Below are 19,249 nucleotides of genomic sequence, written 5' to 3' on the forward strand. Positions count from 1 at the left end.
TACCACCTCTTTTCTTTCCCCCTTGTGCCTCCTCCGCCGTGAGAGGCATCGTCTCCTCCCCACATACGCTGTTTCAACTCTACTTCGTTCGTTCGTGTTACTCTTGGCGAGAGCACCCTGCCGTTTCGGAGACTTCAATGCGCGACAGCTCCTCTTTTCTCGACTCTCCTCTCTCTCCTCTCTGGCACCTCTTCGCTTCCCCATTCCTCCTCCCCACCATCTGCCTTCTGCCTACTCTTTCGCCAAGCTCGTACCTTCCCCTTTTCCTCGGCCACGTATTTCTCTGGCCAACAGGTATTTTTCTACCGCCGCTTTTCCTTTCTCATGTACGTCGCGTGTGTGATAAGTGCGTTGCGATTCGTTGATATAATGATTTACCGAAACGCGTGTACGAAAGTGCCGAGAGCGTGATTATTATTGTCGGTGATTATCGACGTTGTTATTAGCTGGATGGCGGGAACATTAGAGCAAAAATGTTCGAAGCCCTGTAATTTCGAATCTTTTTTGCCCTGAATTTGTTCTCGCAAGGTTACATTCGTAAAACGACTTTTCGCTTCTAGAGAGTTAACTCGATACATTTTTATCCGAATCGCGTTTATCGATCTATTGTATCTCGCTGTCGTATCTAGTCGTTATTCGCTTGCTCTACCTACCGCACGTTCGATTTTTTCATATTTTTCAGAAATCAAATTCACCGATATCTTTGATACTTGATAATATCAGTATGAATCCGAGTAACGAAATACAGTATATATTTGTTACTTTGCTCCGTAGTCTGGTGTTGTTCAGTGTCGAAACAGCGTTTAAATTAAGACGCGATACAATCGTAATAGGTACGAGATAAGCTTTAAAACTGCAAACTGAAAATTACTTTTGAAACTCGAAACGAAAAATAAATTATAATTTATAACAGGGTCCGTATCGATGACTGCGTGCAAAAGAGATTCTGGCTGTCCGAAAGAACGATTTCTCGGTACATGCTTCTTCGGTAGATGATGAAACTACAACGATACGCGGTGTACCAATAACATACCGACGAGATAACGTCGAGTCATTCGGAGAGCAGCGAACGTCTAAGATACCATACGTACAGCCACGGAACGTTAGGCAGCGAGCTTCGACGAATTGGAGCACGAACAGTATTGTATTCACATCCGGAGCATAGGCTTCTTTGAAACGAGCAACAACGCGTATACGGCGTTGCTCGCAAAAACGTAATTGGTAGGCACTGAAGCTGTGATTATTCGAGTAGAATTTCACGGAATGGAGCTAAATGGGTTTGAGGAACAAACAATTTACGCTGGGCAGCACCAGCTGATTGCTCATAAAGTCGTGTAAGTATAAAGTATCGGTGGATGTTTGTTCTTTACCGGACCGATGACGCGGTCGTCGTCCTCTATTCTTGATTCTTCTTTGACACGGACGTTCGTTGGATTTTGATCAGAATTTTCACGCCTTCGTTCGCCGTCAGGGAAAAAGTGCCTCGCCAAAGTCCATAGAAACAGATACTTTCATTGGGATAACCGTGCAGCTCGTAAAGAACGATGTAAGAAAACACAGGATTTTCGTTTTCTTCCGAACGTCTATTAAATCGATTTCCTACGAAACATTACGTAATACGTTAAAACGTAAATGGAGACGTATTTTACGTTAAGATATTGATTTTAGTAAACCAACCAAGGAAATACGAACTTTCGTGTCTGAAAGATAAATATCGCGTTTTATTGCCAGCTTTGCTAGATTAAAATTCGACAAGATGAGTTAATTTTACTAATTAGTGGGCGAAAATGTTTGTTGCGAGTGCGCGAGTTGATCGAAGAACAGGGCAATAATTTTATTCTTTCTTATTACTATGTCTAATACGTTCGGTCGTATAATCGACGCTGGAATTTTTCATCAAAGGCAATAACTTCGAACGATTCTTTCCTTTTTTTAATTATCGTTTATTACACGTAACCACTATTGAAAGGAATATCGAGATAACCACAAACGCAACGATAATATCTATCTTCGATATAAACATGCATCGGCGTACTGCTGCTCGATTGGATATAAAAACAAAGTGGAAGAAACGCCTTTATTCCGTTTATTCGATAATTACGTCGGGAACATCGACGAACAATCGAAATGTTAAATTCCATTAAAATATTCGCCCGCGCGGTACACAACGAAAGGCAATCGTGTTTTACTCATGGACCGAATTACGAAACTAACAATCGATCGGAATGCGCTTCTTTCGTTCGTTTCATACAGCCAATCGTCGTACGATTTTTATTCGTGCAAATAGCATTTTGGAAGTTACGTTCCACAAGCTCGTTACGTATCGATAAATAACAGCGTGTGCATAAGAAATCGATGTACGTCGATACTAGGAACGTATCTCGACCCATATAACGTGTTCGACTATCGACATTCCAGTTAGCAGAAACGTAACGTCGAGTCTGCTTCTTGGAAAGGAGAAAATAAGGAAGCTAGCAGAAAAATTCGCTACGGTTAAGCGCTAATCGCACGTGAATACGTCGAATTTTAACCGCAACTAGCATGCTTACGATCAAAGTACGATTTAAAGCGAGCAATTTTTTAGAACACCGTGTATCGGTTCGTTTGAAACGTCGCTTAAACGGCGAGAGATTTTCCGTCGTTAAGAAGAAAATATTACGTGTTAAACCGTCTCGCTGTGATTCACGATTGAGCGGTCGTGCGAATGTCTATGCGAAGAAAAAGAAAGAAAGGAAAAAGAAAGGAAAGAAAGAACCGTAAGTCCACCGATCAGGGACCATGGATGTCCATGGACTGCTGGCCGATTCCCATCTCCCCATGCTCCTTGGAAACAAGGAACAAACTGTAGCATCGGACAGCGAAGGCTCCCACTTGTGGGAACCATCGTGCACCATGCCGTGCTCTCTGGACCACGAAGTGAAAGGTCTGACTCGGAGTTAACTGACTGACTCGCAGTGTATTTGAAGTGTACGGCCTGTGTGCAAGGTGATGTATCTCTACCGACTCTCGTACAGGAGGGCCGCACGAGAAACGAACGCACACGCACGCAAGTCGCGAGTTGCACGATGTACGGATACACGGAGATCCGCGGCTCTATTCCGCTATGCATCGTACGTTCGTCTTACATGTGTATATATCTGCGTGTATGTATTTTACGTGCATACGTATCTATGTACATACGAGACGTTACGACCGCCATGGTAATCGGCCATAAACCGCGAAACTATCTCTACATACGCGTCGAGATGCTCGTGCATCTGCCATCCTGCACCTGCACTCGATCTTTGTTTATTGGAATCGTCGTGTTTTCTCGGATACCGGCAGAAGCGGAACGTAAGAAAGGAGTTTGCGCCTCTTCGTCTGCACAGTCAGGGAACAAAGCGTTTCATTGTCCTCCGCGTTAGGTTCGCGTATACGGATCGAGGCGGATCGTCGGGATTGAAAGTCGTTCGGCGGACTCGCCGGTTAGAAATTTTCATTGCTTCGATCGCTACTGTAATTTTACTCGTTCTCCGCCGGCTGCGAGTTCTGACTCTTCCGTTCGAAAGCTATACGTTGCTGGATAGAAAATCGCGTGACTCGGAAGGAATAACGTTCAGACCGGATAATTCGTACTACTTGCTTGCAAAGAATATCGACGTTATCGGTTGCTGTCTCTAATTTCGATGCCCTATACCATCGTAGTCGGACGTCTATCTGTTAAAGTATCGACCAAAAATTTATGATCATCGATACCCTGTTTCGTCGTTTATCTTTTTCTTTTCTCTTTTTTTTCTCTCTCTCTCCTATACAAATTACGCAGAAGCTCGGAGAAAAGAGTGGACTCTATGGACAAGAACGAGGACGGTAAAGTCGAGCACCCGTCCTTCGGAAACGTCTCAACGTCTTTCCCGGCGGCCTTCATTTCGCATTTAATCCTGGAACTACCCTCGCGTATTTCGTAGTGAGCGGAGCGCAAAATACGCGAAAGACCAAAGACAACGCCCTTAGGTACTTATATACGATGTTGGTGGTAAAGATGAGACGTAAGAAGCGAGGGGGTTGGGAGTGCTCGAAGGTGGAACGAGGAGAATGGAGATGAGTATGGGGTGGGGGCTGGGTTGGCTAGGTATGTATAAGCAGAAGAAAGCGCGGGTCGATTAAAAGTAGCGAGGGTGTTTCTCCTCTCGTTACCGGAGAGCGAGCAAGCGGCAGCGGGACAGGGATGGAAGGATGGAGAAAGACGGAAAAGGATGAAAGCCGGTCGAAAGTCGAAGAAAGATGGATAGACCGGGAGAAGGTTAGCGTAAAGAAAGAAAGAGAGAAAATGGGTAAGCGAGAAAGGGAGAGAAGTTGGAACGGCGGAAGAAGGTGGGCAGTGGTGTAAGACGAGGAGAGGGATAAAGCGAGCGAGCGAACGAGCGAGAGAGAGAAAGAGAGAGAGAGAGAGAGAGAGAGAGAGAGAAAGCGAGGAAGAGCAAGGGAGAACAGAGGAGGAAGAAGAAAAGGGCTATAAAGCAAATGCGACGAACAGAGACAGGAATGTAGTTCTGATCCGGAGGGGTTCGTAAAACGCCGCGCCGCCTACGTTGGATCGCGAGGGGAGGACAGGGAAGAGAAGACTCAAGAATCTCAACCTTTATTTGGATTTAAGTAAGGAAAAGGGTTGTAAGATGTGTCGGATCTGGTGGATTCGGGGCCAGCCAGGACGAGGAGGAAGGGAAATTTCACGATGAGCGTGGCGCATACGGAAGAAGCTCGAGGTACGTGAATGTAAATTTTATGATCAAAGTAGCGGATTAATACGGAAGCAATGCCTCTCTGCGGTTACCGGCAAAGATGTCTGTTTGTAGTTGTACGATCCTGCCGGTTTTAATGCTTTTCGTTTAAACGAAACACATCTGCGTTGTTTCTAAAAATATCCACGGATTCCTCTATAAAAACTATGCGCGCGTACGTTTCGCACTTACTAAAAGACGATCTGAAAATCGACAAAATTATACGTTTCAATTCGTTGAAATTTAATCTCGCGCGAAACATGAATATTCAGATGTAAACACGCGATATTAAATCGAGATAGGTATCTGTCCGCAAACGGGCAAAACTTCGTGCGGCGAGAAACTCTCTTAATTCACGATTCTCGTTTCACCGTATCAAAAGGTATGACACGGCGTGTAGGTACGGTGGAAAAAAAAAATTCGTGACCGTTCGAGCGCGGTGAAATCTGCTAGGTAAACCTAGAAGAGCAACGCTTGGAACAGAAACGATTTACTCGATGTCCAGTTTGGCCGTAAAAAAGCGAATGAGAGGGAGGAGCAACAATTCCAGAACAATAATTCGAAAAGTTCCTTCGTTTGGAACAATAATTAAAATAAACGTTTCACGGCGCAAGTTTCGCTGGAAGAGAGGGAAGAAAAATGAATCGAGTTAAACGTGAAATACTTCCGAGCATCTGCCACTGTTGGCCGCGCTTCGTCAAACGAATCCACTGAAAAACTATGTGCGCTGAATGGGGAGAAAGGGAGGTCACGAATTTCATCTCGAAGCCTCGGCTATCGGCAGCCTCGCCATCAGCTGTTTCGCAGTTTAAACCGTAATTTAACGCATCGGGCAACGGAAATCGAGCTTTCGATCCTCCGTCTTCGTCCATCCCGGATAGATATACACAAATATCTGCCGAACACGAAGAAACAACGACGAGAAACGAGAGAACATCGGCGGTATATGCGTTTACCTGCTACCGAAGCATGTCTAACTTCACGAGCCGTTGCCTTCGCGATACAGGTCGCGCCAACGCACCGATTACCGATCACGGCTAATAATACCCGCTGTCTATAGCGATTAACGACTGATCAGGCGTTATTCGCGGCTCAATGGCCGAAGACAATTCAATCCGGTTTTTCGAAGAAAAGTCTCGTAACTGTCGTCGAACAACGTTCCAACGGCCGCGGCGATTCCAACGTCTATAAGGAAACGTTTGAAACGCTTGACAAACGATTTAACGCTATATGTTCGGATGAAGCGGACGGAGCAGACGGAGCAGACGAAGCAGACGGAGCGATGGCGATACAGTTCTCTTTAAACGAACAGACGTATCCAAACATCGCGTTACGATTCGATCGTACAACTGTCTATGGTCAAAAATTATCCGCCGAATATAATAATATACAACGATATAATAAGTGGGAGATATTGAAAATCTTCGTACACAGGCAACCGATCGATCAAATCCGTAAGGTGTTTACGCGAATCTCGTAAAATTTCTTTTTTAATAGATAACGAGCGTTACACAGGAGACAGGAATTTTCGTTTTACTCGGATAGAGCTGGCCAGAAACTCGGGAAAGTGGGTTAACGCCGGCCTGTTTTCGTTGCAAGTCCGTACGCATTCTGCAACGGAATAAATCAGTCGGGCAGCCGAATATTTATTTTCGAGGGGAAAATTCGAGGAAAGTTTTTCTTCGTCGAGCGCGGCAACTTCCGTTGCGATCCGTTGACCAGAATGAGAGCAAATGAAATCCAGCGGCGGACGAGTCAAATAAAAATCGCCCAACCGTAAGTTACACGTCGACCGAATCGAATTTACCACTTTGAAGGCTGATCGGCGACGCATCACGCGTGTAACGTCACGCGTGTAAATTTAATCGTGGCGGTTGCTCGATCGTTAGCGCGTTCGGTTTCGTCGGTCCACGAAGGAACAATGAGACGATTGAGGATGGGAAAGGGAAGAAGAAAAGAATAAGGGACAATGCGGTGGATAATCGCTAAACAGACATATCAAACATTCGTGTAACTGTTCCGATCGACGGTGCATCATCGTGATAAATAAATTCGGTGAGTCGCCCTCGTGTACAAAGGCGCTACGCTAATTGAACACGCTTATCGGGCTTCATCGATCATCCGGCCCGAAAAATGTATTTAACCGCGTCACGAAACGCTCGTGAGACGTACAATTATACTCGGCGGCGTGTGAGTATCGTACAGACGCGCACAGGTAACCACATTCGCTCGCGTAGCATGACTTAAGAGGGCATTCACGGCCCGCCCGTGTAGTTCCTTTTAAACGAATTACAGCGATAAAGACCCCCACGGAGGTGTTTCGATGTATGCGCGTATTCCGATTCCACAGTCTCTGCATGGATATCAGCGCGTGTACGTACACCATCGCGCCTAGGTATTTGGATATTTTGGTGAACTCGTAGCAGGGGGTGAATTTTTGTAAATCGCGCGATAAACAAATAATATACGTTCGAGCGGATAGCGCGTAAGTGCGTAGAACGCTAAGATCCAAGCGACATTTATAACAATTTGAATATGCTTCGGAAAGAACGCTTGTGATATTCGAAGGTATTTTAGGTTTCCGTTAAAACATAAACCATAAAATAAACTCTTATCATGTATCCGGACTCTTCGTAACGATTCTACGTACATGCATACGTTGTATAGCAATCGTGTTGCGATAAAAACGAATAAAAACGTATTCATCGCCATCTGAGCGATAGACGGTGATTCTACTTATTTGCCGGGTCGCAAATTTTTATTAATGGGTTTGCGTTAGGCTCGCTTATTATTGATCTTATCGTTACCTTTAATAGAAACGCGCTGCATTCTTTATAACGAGCTATCGTGAATATTTTCTTAGTTGTAATTTATAGGTTTATTTGATAAATAATTTCGCTATTCGATTAATAATTTTTATTCGATAAACAATTAGATGAATATTTTCGGAGCTTCTAGACCGAGAAGCGCACCGTGAACCACGATGGAACGAGAGAGATTCCACGGCTGAAAATAAGTCGAAACGGCAGAATGACATTCTATACCGCGCAGCTTCGTTTTTCAAAAAAGATATTTGAAAGCCGACCGAGTTCGCGTGTCCTTCTGATCGATATCCGATCTAATAAATTTGATTACAAAGCAAATTTTATTATCCCGACTGTTCCTAGACGTAACGTAGTATCAAAGTTTATTCGTTGTCGATACATATCTATCGGCTGGTTCTCAAGACGTCAGAGTAAAAATGATAAACGTAACGGGTGACAATAAACTGTACGCAAATGAATCGTATTTGATCGGTATCGAAGGAGATTGTTCTGCCCGCGGTATAGTTTTAGTATTACGCAGAAAACGTCGAATCACGAATCACGAATTCCCTGATTCGCGTAACGACTTTCGTGCAGCGGCCGAAAAGAATCGCATCCATCGAGAGCCTTCTCTCTGGATGGAAGGGATTAGGATATTGTTCACGATAAGATAATAACACGTTGCAGCAGATGCATTTCCACTAGACGTTTCCGATGTAAGATGCATATCTATGTAGATACTCTTCGTCGCTATATCGTGTTATGTCGCTGGTTCGGTAGAAACTGATAGTTAATACCAGTAATACGTGCGACAATCCTGATAGTAAACACCCTGTAACATCGCATTGTGTACAGAAACTGTCATAGTGGCGGTTTATAGCCACATGCATCACGGAGATATCCCCATCAGCAAAGTACGCGCGAATTAGATTAACTTTCGAATGCTCGTTTTCTGAGAAACAAATATCGCGAAAGTTGTTCCGACGTTTTAATTTATCTCGCGCTAGAAAATCTTCCACGCTTCGCTGGTATCGCGATTCGCAGTCCGTATGACACATATGTATGCGAGCTGTACTACGAATATACGTTAACAGAATGATTAACGAGCTTCGTCGATTTGCGAAGCGACCCTTTTTCGCAAGGGCAATTAAATTTCCTTTTTAAACGGAATCGTACGAGTTCTTTCGCATGAATCGATTGCTCGGGCCATTCTATAAATAAAAGATATGAAATATTCTTTCTCGAAAACTTAATAATCACTCGAACGTTCCACCGTTGCATTTGCCACGCGCATTTACCCATTCACCCACGATCTCCTCATCATATTTTTCACGACATCGTTCTATCGTTTCTCTGATATAGAATTTACACGTATAAAATTTCACTCGAAAAGAAACAAACAAAAATGAAGGACATTTTATACGTATGCATCCAGGTACTATAATTAGTCCGTAGCCGTGATCCTTTTTATTACATTTTTCATTCGGAAAGCTTAATCTATCGGTATAGATGCGATAAACAGAGCTGACTCTGTCTCTTCCGAACATCTCTCTCCGTTCTATCGGTGCGTCTTTTTCATCCCACTCTCATTCCTCCTCTTCTATCCATTCATCGAGCAACCCTCTCCGGCCAAGAAGTATTCTCTCTCTCTCTCTCTCTCTCTTTCGCTCTTCCTCTCCCTTCTTGGATCTGATTCGATTTGTCGTACAATGCTGTTCACGATGTGATTACATGCCAAAGGTCCCTACAGATAGCTGAGCGATGGCAGAGCTTAGGCAGCGTGTAAGTTAACAAAGTACCGCGCTGTTGGCGGGCTCTTCCGTCGACGCTGAAAACGCTGACTTTCCCGGTTAGGCGTTCTACCCTCGAAACTGACTTTCGTATGGTGTTGATTCCCATTTGCGAAGGGTAGAGGCAGCGTACGCTATAGGGAACGAAGTGAAAAAGTCCGCTGAACTTTCAAGCGCCGTTGGATACGAGCTAAATCGAGGAAAAACTGAATCGATTGTTAAGCCGAAACTTTCGGTAATTAACGGAATACATAATTGGCTATTCCCGGAAGATTGCCTTCGAATTAAACCGCGAATACGATTCAACTCCAATAAAATCGCTCAAGTAGTGCTTGAACGTGTAACGCGATACGTTGTTGCTTTTAACATTTAACGTTTCTTTCGGCTCGTAAAACTCTGACATGCGAACCGAAATTTCCCATTTCTTCTCGTATTTACGATAGACGACGCGTGATCCGCGCCGCCCGTATCATAGCTTATTTCTACACTCAGTTTTTCAGTTCAGTTTCTGTTAACGCATTGGTCTAGTCGTAAGTGGAAAACAGAGCGTAGATCGTTGCTCGAAACCTCTCTAAACTATCGTTTGAAACGTTTCCAGAGTTTGTACGGTGCATCGATTCTCTATCCTCGCAGGAGTAAGATTCGTTAGCAACGTTCCGAAATTGAGAAGAAAAGAAAACAAGGCGCTTCTACATTGTGTATCACGCGAGCTATTTTGCGAGCGACGCGAGGCTCTTCTCGAGATGAAATCAGTGACGGGGCAAAAGACCGAACGAACGAACGATTATCACGTATGGATCTTAATTCGTCGTGCTCGTGTGAGAACGTGTGTTTAATTTCACGAGGAGTAGACGGCAAGACCTCTTGGACCGTGACTAGCGAGAAGATTGTTTAAGTCCCATTATGTCGGGTACCATCGTTTCAATTAGATTCGATTGCTAGTCAACGGATAGAAACTCGTTTTCACGTTCATTTTTATATCGAATTCGTATTTATTTACGTACCAGGTAATAGAGATAAGGAGATAATGGAGAAGAGAGAGAGAGAAAAGTCCGCGTTACCAGTCGTATAAGTACAGTGACAGCATCGTCGAACATATTACGAGTCATCGAAGGATTTGGTAACCGTTACGCGAGTCGCTTCTTTCGTCGAATATCGCGTCGAAGAACACTGTATGGTACCGAGCGAATCGAATCGCCGTTACCGCTCGATATATCACCTTGTCGAATTTCTTTCCATCACTTTTGAATCCTGTACGTTATTTTAACGTATTCGTTTATCCTCCTATCCTGTCCTATCGGTGTATCCGATTGATTTACAACCGCGTCCGCATCTTTACCTGAGATACTATGCTCCTTGTATCGTAGAATAGCAATATACTATGAAATATACAGACTCGATCGATCGATTAATCAGGTCATTTGGAATACGATTACATTTATTTTTTTAAAATAAATGGAAATAATTGGCCCTTATTTGAATACATCGAGTCTCCGCGCTCGATGCTCTAATTCACTTCACGAATATTTGATGAGGTTTAAATCCGGCAAGTGGTCAGTTTAAAATTTCTACAACTTTCAAGGATTCTGAACTAAATGAACTGCTTAAAGGTAGGTACCGTTTTGGTATCAAAATTGGTCGATACATTTAACATTACTATGTTATTAATACAATCTTTAATTCAACATCCACTGAATAATATAGATTCTAGTATCTTTATGATATTCGATACTACTTCGGTAAACTGAATCTCATACACAAAAGGAATATTCGTACATATCGAAGAAACAATTTTCCTACGTTTTGTTAAGTTAATTGCATAGCACGTAGAATGATGGATAAATTACAATTTACTATCGAAAGCAGAAGCACTATGCGTATCTTTCGCGGTCCATCCTTCGAGCGTCGCGGTACTTCTAAACTTTCTGTCCGCAGCGTACGCCTGCTTATAATTTCTTTTTATATGAAATTCATTTTAGCTTTTTATCTGCAGAAAGTTCCTTGCACGGAAAGTTTTCACTTTCGTAAAAAATTAAAATCACTTACCTTTCACATTCCGAAGAACGAAAACATTCGCGTTTTAACTCTGTAAAACGTAATTTAAAAATCCGCAAGATTTTACGTTTGACGTATAGGTAAATTATAATCTCTTCTCTTGTAGCAAGCTCTTTATCAGACCCGTATCATTACGTGTCGCAAGTTCGTCAGCATTTAGCCTGGAGAAGGCAATATCGAACATCTATGCGAAAACACCATAAATAATCGCAAAGTCTTACGCTTTCTATCGATTCGGATAGATATCCAACGCTTTCGACTCGAGGTTACGCTTCGTGGCGGAAAAAAAAAAGACGTCGATACAGCCTCCATTTTGCTTCGCGTTAACGGTCATTAACTCTTGCTCTCAATTTCCATTACGCGGTGGCACGGCGACACGTTCACCTCGTTTAACCCCGGCGGAGGGTTAGCGGAGGACAACTGGAAATAAAATATGAACGCCGGGCTTCCAGATGGATTTACAATGGACAGGAGACGGACCGCGTTCCGAGAACTCGCAGCTAGATTGTAAAACGCGATGCGGATAAGTTCGAAGCGTTCGTAGCTCGATCTGCACGACCCGTCATCGGCGCAGAAAATTGCGCTCACGTGACGCCGGATAGCGTAACTGCGTCTTGAAGAGAACGTGGCGAAAGAGAGAACGAGACGAGAACAAGAGCGGTGGCGATCCACGGATGAAAAAGAAACGGGCAACGAAACAAAGCCAGGGGGCCGAGCTCTGAGAAAAGTCTTAAATCCCTGAATGAACTGGTCAAATGGTAGCACGGCCGAGCGAAGAATGAATGGTTGCGCCGGCAGGTTCATTCGATTCCGAGTTCGACTTTCAGCGATCCTTCTTTCGCTTCCCTCGTCTTCGACTCCGTCATCCTCCAATACCACCACCACCACCGACGCTACTCGGATCTCCCCTAATTATGTCATAACAATTTAACCGTACGGCTCGCCCTGCTTCTTCCTCGGCAGTGCCTCCATTCTCTCCTTACGCCTTGCTGCGATGTCAGGGAATCTTCTGCCGGACGGCTCTGCTTGCTAGCTACGAACTTTTCATTTTTGTGGTTTCTTTCAATGACGGAACGCAGCGTAAATGCATCGTAGCGAGCCGATCGCTTCTTCGTAATCGCGTTTCTCTGCCAACAGCGTGGCTCTACTCGGCGAGGAAGCGAATTTGTTAGACAAACGGTGAAACCATTGGAAGCACTCCGTAAGATGAGAGTTTGTCGGGTTCGAAGATAACGAATGACTAAAAGTAACTAAAAAGAACGAATCGTCGAATAATTTCGATATTATCGGTCCCTTGGATTGTTTGTAATTTGTACGGTATAGAAAAGTAAGGATCTGCAATTTGAAAGCGCTTATAGCGCTCGCTGCGAGCGGCAAAAATTGTTGATCTTATAAAAGAGAATCGATAATAGAATCGCGCTATTTTCCGAGAACGATTAGTATGAAATTTGAAAAATCGGAAACGACGGCACGACGAAGGTATCGATTCTGCCTTGATCAAGAACTTTTTACTCCGTTTGGTAAAACCTATAAGCTCTAAAAATGTTTTCTAGTATTCTGTATAAATGTCGATTCGAAGAACCTAAGTCACCTTGTTCCAAGTATTTCGAATTTGCAGTAGGCCGCTCTCTTTGCTTTTTACGTAAAACAATCTTTAACCGATGATTTATTGTGTCTACGAGTACCACGTACCGTTTATACAAAACAATTGACAGCGAGAAACCGATCGGTCAACCGTGAAAAAATTGCCGGCACAAAATCTAGAAGGTACCCAGCTGGTCAAAAAATTTTAGGACTTGCGTCTTGCGACGCAATTTAAACTCAGTCGAACAGAACGTTCGAGAATTTTGAGAAAATATCGCGATTACCCAAAAGGAGATCATCATCGCAGCCAGCCTAATTCTCTTCGCTACAAACTGAACGCAGCTTTCAAAATCAGAACGAGACTTGACAATTTGTAGGATCTCGACTCTACGATCTAATCGTATAATCGACTTTATCGATTGGAAGTTAAAATACGATCGATGACTCTCGGATTAGCTGCATCTTGCTACGAAAGTTTAAAATCGATATTCGTATAAGGGTGAACGCCGTACTTACTTTTCATCAGTTCCGAGAATGTTATCGAGAAGAGAGAATAATTACAACGTACCACCGGGAAATTCATTACGATGAAACATCCAACGCATGTAATTAACTCGTATATTTCGTGTAACATGAAACGATGCGGTTTGTTCCGGTATGTGCGCAGAACTTTAAACAGGGACGTGCGGGCCAGCTGCGTGGCCAATGAAACGTAGGCGGATTCGTCGAACGAAAGACAAGAAACAACTTGGTTCTCCCCGCGTCTCTCGTCTACGTCTGTATCCTGCCAGTTTTTATCCTTCGGTACATTCTCACGAGTTAACAGGCAGCAACGGTGAGCCGAATCCGTGGATTTTATCCGTCATGATTACGTACAACCGTGCAGGACACGCACAAACGCCCATACCCACAGCCCAACTGTGAAATCGCAGTCGGAGAAAAAAGGAGGAGCGCGTCGAAAGCAGGTAATTTCACACCTGTGGATATGTGAACTCTCGACGGATACGAACCGCGAACACAAAGACGGAGTAGTTTTGTTATATCCACCAGATTCCTCCCGAATTCTATCGACAAAACCAATTACCTACGTATCGAACGCGGACCAAGTAAATCGTGTCTTTGTTAGGGTATTTCCTGTGTTCTACTCTTGCATATTTAGGCGTTAGATAAACGAAATTTTATATTACATACGCGTTGTCACAGATGTAATCGTGAATAATCTCAGCAGACAAGAGTAGAGCCGCTGTAAATTTTGATTTAAAACGACAAGTATAGAATTAGAATCGTTTCGCCTCTCCTCGAGTTTGACGTGCTTAAAACGATTAAACTGCCATCTAATTTAATTAATAAAAGATACGTTTTCAAAGATTCCGATACTCGTTTAAAAAATTATAATCATTACGAGATCTATAATATTACAACGTTTAACATAACGTAATGACCAAGTCGATCGTGCAAGAAACATCGTTAAACTTAAATAATAGTTACACTTATAACGAGGAACGTTAATTATTGGCTATCTCGTCAGAGTCTAATCTACGAAAATAGTACAAGTTTTTACAGAGTTTCCTAATTTTTCACTGAAATTTAAATAGAAACAGTACAAAGGAACAGGTTTTCCTCGGATTTCCTTAACTGTTTCTTCCATCGGTCGTCGCGATACCCGGGATCCTTCGACGAGATCTCTTTTATAAATTGAATTCGGAGTCGAAACTATCGGTCGCCAGAGGTTATTGATGTAAATGTTCGAACTGGATCCACGGGTTAGGTAAGTTGCTGGCTGAAGATCAAAGGAATAAGGAAACCAGAGCTTTTCGCATTACGGGGTTAAAGGCTCAGAAAATTCGAGTCTCGTGCCGTTCGCAAGTCGTGGAAAGAACCGACGTTTCCAAAGTTCTACCAAAGCGAGAAGAACGTTCGCGTTAGCGGATCTTCGCAGGGACTGAACGATCGAAGCCGGGGAAAAAAGCGGTGGCCGCTTTGCTCTTACAAAAGTTTTTAATAAATACGAACAGGTTGGTAAGTAGGAAATCGAAAATCTCGATAAGAGTTGCTTACTTCTATCGCGACCATAAGCGAATCCTGTACGAAACGGTGAAGCGAAGACACGGGCGTGAAATCGAAACGGGTATTCGAGCAACGAATATGACCCATGGAATTAATTAACCGCGGTTCTTCGCGATTCCTCTCGGAGAATCCGATGGTATACTGCGCGATCGAAGGAAAAATTTGCACAAAGCATCGACGACTAAGAGAAAACAAACGGGACAAAAAGTTCCGACGAGGAGAAGCAGCATTCATTCGGGAGACGTCGCGTCGGTTAGAAGAAGTAACTACCACCGCGCTCGGTCGAAGAACAGGATGGGGACGAAGGAGAAGAACAAGAACAAGAAGAAAGCCGATCGATTCTCGTAATACACTCCGGCATGGTTAGCTCCAACGTCCTCCTCTTCTTCTGTATTTGTCGGACATGCATCAGTCTCGCATCTCGGCTTCGAACGACTTACGAATGAAGTTAATGTGGGGTCGTGCGAGTCAAGTGTGGGAAGCAAAGTACTCGGGATACAGCCGCGCTAGCTTCTGTTCGATCGACGGCCATCGATCCGGAAAAAAACGCGTACTCGCTGAAAAACTGACGCGCGATAAAACTATAGTCATCGGAACGCACGTGTAAAAGCGTTTCGTTGTTGTACGCGAAAAGGATCGTCCAAAGATCGCTTGCCGATGGTATTATCGATGAAATACGAGCTTCCACGTTACCGAAGGGTACTCCGAACGGTGCAAATAACGATGCCGTGGACTTATTTTCATTTTCATTCGTTTCAAGCAAGAATAAAATATTTCATCGACCCCCGTTTACCCCGTTTACGCACAAAGTCATCGATTATTAAGGAGTCGCGATATCGTTAAAATCGCATAGATCGCTCGATGGTCTTCTCGTTTTCACAGCACGGTATATCCTTTTTGCGCTCGCATCCGCTCGCTGCATAATTCGCGCGGCATTTTTTCCCTCGATAAGAACGGTCGCACGCTCGATCGTGGATTTTCTCGCTGAAGAAGAAAATTGATTCGCGTCTCGATACGACCTCCTGTCCACGATTTCATTCATGACGGAAGGTTTTACCGATACGTCGAGCTACGCGCCAAATTCCTTTCGAAATCAACTCAATTTTTTACTTTTACCGAAACTTTCTCCATTTTTATCAAACCTTTGGTTACCACCTTACTATCTCTTGCTTAATTTTTTACGTTATCGTTGCTCGTTTTTCCATCTTACGCGGCAAAAATAAAGAAAAAAGAACTTTTGTTTCGTCGCTGAATCGCGTAATACGATTCGACCTTTTAATTATATTTGATTATATCGATGATAGAGGCATTTTTAATAGTAGTTACCTATGTTTCTGATTACACAATTCGTTTTGCGAATTAACAGATCGAAAAGTTTCATAGATCAAGCGTGTTGCGAAGCTAGAATTTTACAACTGCAAGATTTTCCTCCGAGTATCGTACGAGCAGCAACTGCGGCTGCAGTTGAAATCATACGTGTTTTATCTTTTATTTGTAATTTTCAAACTTCAAATAATCTCCGTTCCATTCTCACGACTGATCGGATCAAACTCGTACGGCTTGACGGCGATTCAGAAGCGTCTAATCTACGCGTATGTTTTCTTGTCACCTCGAAAGGATTGACTCGCGTAGCTCCAGTCATTGACTCTGCTTCCGGTTCGGTTCTCTGTTGCTCGCATTGTTATCTCTGACGATTCCCGTTCCTCGTTCCACTCTCTTCTTTCTAGTTTGCGGCCGGCTCTGTCTTTCTCCTTGGCTCGCGTGCTTCTCGCTCCGCTCTTCTATTCATCCTTTCGTCTCTATCTACACAGTTACGCGATTCGTTCTCTCGCTTTATACGTGTGTGTACATATATATATATATATACATATATATATATACATATACATATACACACACATATATACGTGTACATATACATAGAGAGACACAGACCCGTTTTTCCTTCTCATTCCACACTCCAGGCTTTCCCTCGTTCCTTTCCCTCTTGGTCCTTTCCCGCTTTTCTTTCTCTCAACATCTCGCGTCGCACTCTTTTCGTTGGTTCGCAGTTACGTCCGACTTCGTCTCGCCGATCGACGTTACGGCGAACCCTCTTTCCTTTTCTTTCCTCTCTTTTTCTTTTTTTTTTCCTTTTTTTCTTTTTCGCGAATCTCGGTTGCACACTGGGTCGTTCTGTTTCCAGAACCCCATGGCTGACGACGATGAGATAGAATAGAGATCCGAGTAGGAGGCCTCGGTTTCTCCTGTATACATCCGCGTACCTGGTGTGCGCCGATGAATGGGTGTATTTCAGGGGTTGCTGAATTAGTAACGCGATACCTGGCACCGCGATTTTCTCGCGCCTGCACCCTACCGATGACGGCCCGCTTCCCGCCGCATCCCTTATCCTAACCTCCATGCCGTCCCAGCTCATCTCCCAACCCCTTTCCCTCCATTCTTTTCTCGTCGCGGACGGAATCATTTTATTCGAGATAGCCCGAGTTAACGTGGCATAACGTCGTAGGTTTTGGATGTTACGGTATTTCCTTTTGTTTTTCAAGAGCGGCGCATAATTTTTCAAGCAACTCAGCCAACCTCGTGTCGCGGAGAATAAAAATATTTTTCAAGCCACCGTCGTGATTGTCAGCTCTACGCATTGTTCACACTGGATTATTATAACAGAGAAGAACTCGGCGACGACACTTGACGTACTCGTGGCTCGTTGCGAAGATTCGTTACGCTCGTTCCCGATATCGCGTTTTTACATTCGCGTGCAAACGTCGACCGAACTCTCTATTAAAAATTAAGTGGTACTCTAACCATTCGAGTATTATTATACCTTATTACAATATCTTACCTTATTTTTGTCTGCGAGCGATTATATACGATTATATAGGATTATACCTCGAGGCGTACAATTCCTGTTATACCGTATATTCCTGCAAATATCATATATCCCTGATAATTTATGTAACCGATATAAGATTTCCTTCTTGTCACGCGACCATTATATCTACTTTTCCTTTCTTCGCCGTTCTATATATAACTTTGATATTACAATCAGCCTCGATTATACCAACCAGTTATCGAGCATGTGTCTTTGATTCGAGTGCTTCTTGTAGTTGCACATTTATGGTAAAGTTACGGCGTCGTACGATACCTGAAGCCGCATCGAGACGCAACATCTTCTCAACGGCCGTTTCCTCGCAACGTTTTTACCTTGACAATTTTACGAGCAACGATCGAAGCTTGGACCTTATCTCAGTTTCATCCATTTTAAACTATTTATCTTGATTAATTGTTAGCCTTAATATAGTCGTGCGTAACGAACGTTCTACGTTATCGTTGCGTTTATCGTATCGACGACGCACGACGATTCACTTGATCTTCAAGTAAACAAATTCCACTGCTATATTTATACGCGTATAGTCGAGCGTATACGGGTGATAAGGTGTATAAGGACGGACCAACCTCGGGTTGGCTAAATTTTGCGTCTCGATGATTTCGCGAACACGACGCGGAAACAACTTTATGCAGGCGTGCGTCGTATTTGGCATCGAAGGTCGTGCAGCACATCGTCAACGAAACGCGGCATCGTAGCCAGCTCGTGCTTCACGCTTACCGCGCACATAGTGTTCGCATTTCGATTTCTCCCCCTTGGACCGTTTGATAGCTCGCGATGACAGGTGCAGAACCCGATGCGGAGGACTATTCGCTCGGCCGCTCGTCATCGTCGTTGCACCACCGGCGAAATCGCAGACGAGGCAACGACGCTTACAATAGGCACGATAAAACACGGGACTACGTCTGTGTAATAACTTTCCAAAAAATTCACCAAACGTTCCTTGTTTCTCCTCGTTTCGTTTAATATTTCTACGTTTACAAAACAGTAAATACTTCAGAAGCAATATCCGCGGCAATTCGCTCTTTCACGGACTTCTCCGTTCGTCGCGAACGCTTGGTACTTTTTACATCCGAAATAATTCTTCCGGAGCACGCGAACGGATACAAAGCGTACCTACGCGATTCACGATTTCCAGAATCCTCCAAGTTATCAAGCACGCTCGAGGCGGCTCTCTCGCGGATGGCTGCCTGTAATAGCCTTTTTTTACTTAATATCCCCTGCCGAATAGCCTGGCCGCCTCGTGTTCCAGGTATACGCGAGTGTCGTGGGTAGAACAATGTGGTATTTTTTTGCGAAGGTTCCACG

General features: G+C 43.8%; 1 long non-coding RNA gene across 2 annotated transcripts in view; it reads left to right on the forward strand.

The window, feature by feature from the left end:
- LOC132907968 (uncharacterized) overlaps positions 1-19,249 on the forward strand; it is a 51,509-nt gene that overhangs the window by 17,054 nt on the left and 15,206 nt on the right. Inside the window, exon 1 of one of the 2 annotated variants that reach the window (XR_009658283.1) lies at positions 3,832-4,742. The exons of the other annotated variant lie outside the window; for it this stretch is intronic. This is a non-coding gene — a long non-coding RNA (uncharacterized LOC132907968). Of the gene's footprint in view, positions 1-3,831; positions 4,743-19,249 lie in introns of those variants that run through there. 2 annotated transcript variants of the gene reach the window in all.

Source organism: Bombus pascuorum, chromosome 6 (genome assembly GCF_905332965.1).
Source record: "Bombus pascuorum chromosome 6, iyBomPasc1.1, whole genome shotgun sequence".
Taxonomy (NCBI): Eukaryota; Metazoa; Arthropoda; class Insecta; order Hymenoptera; family Apidae; genus Bombus; species Bombus pascuorum.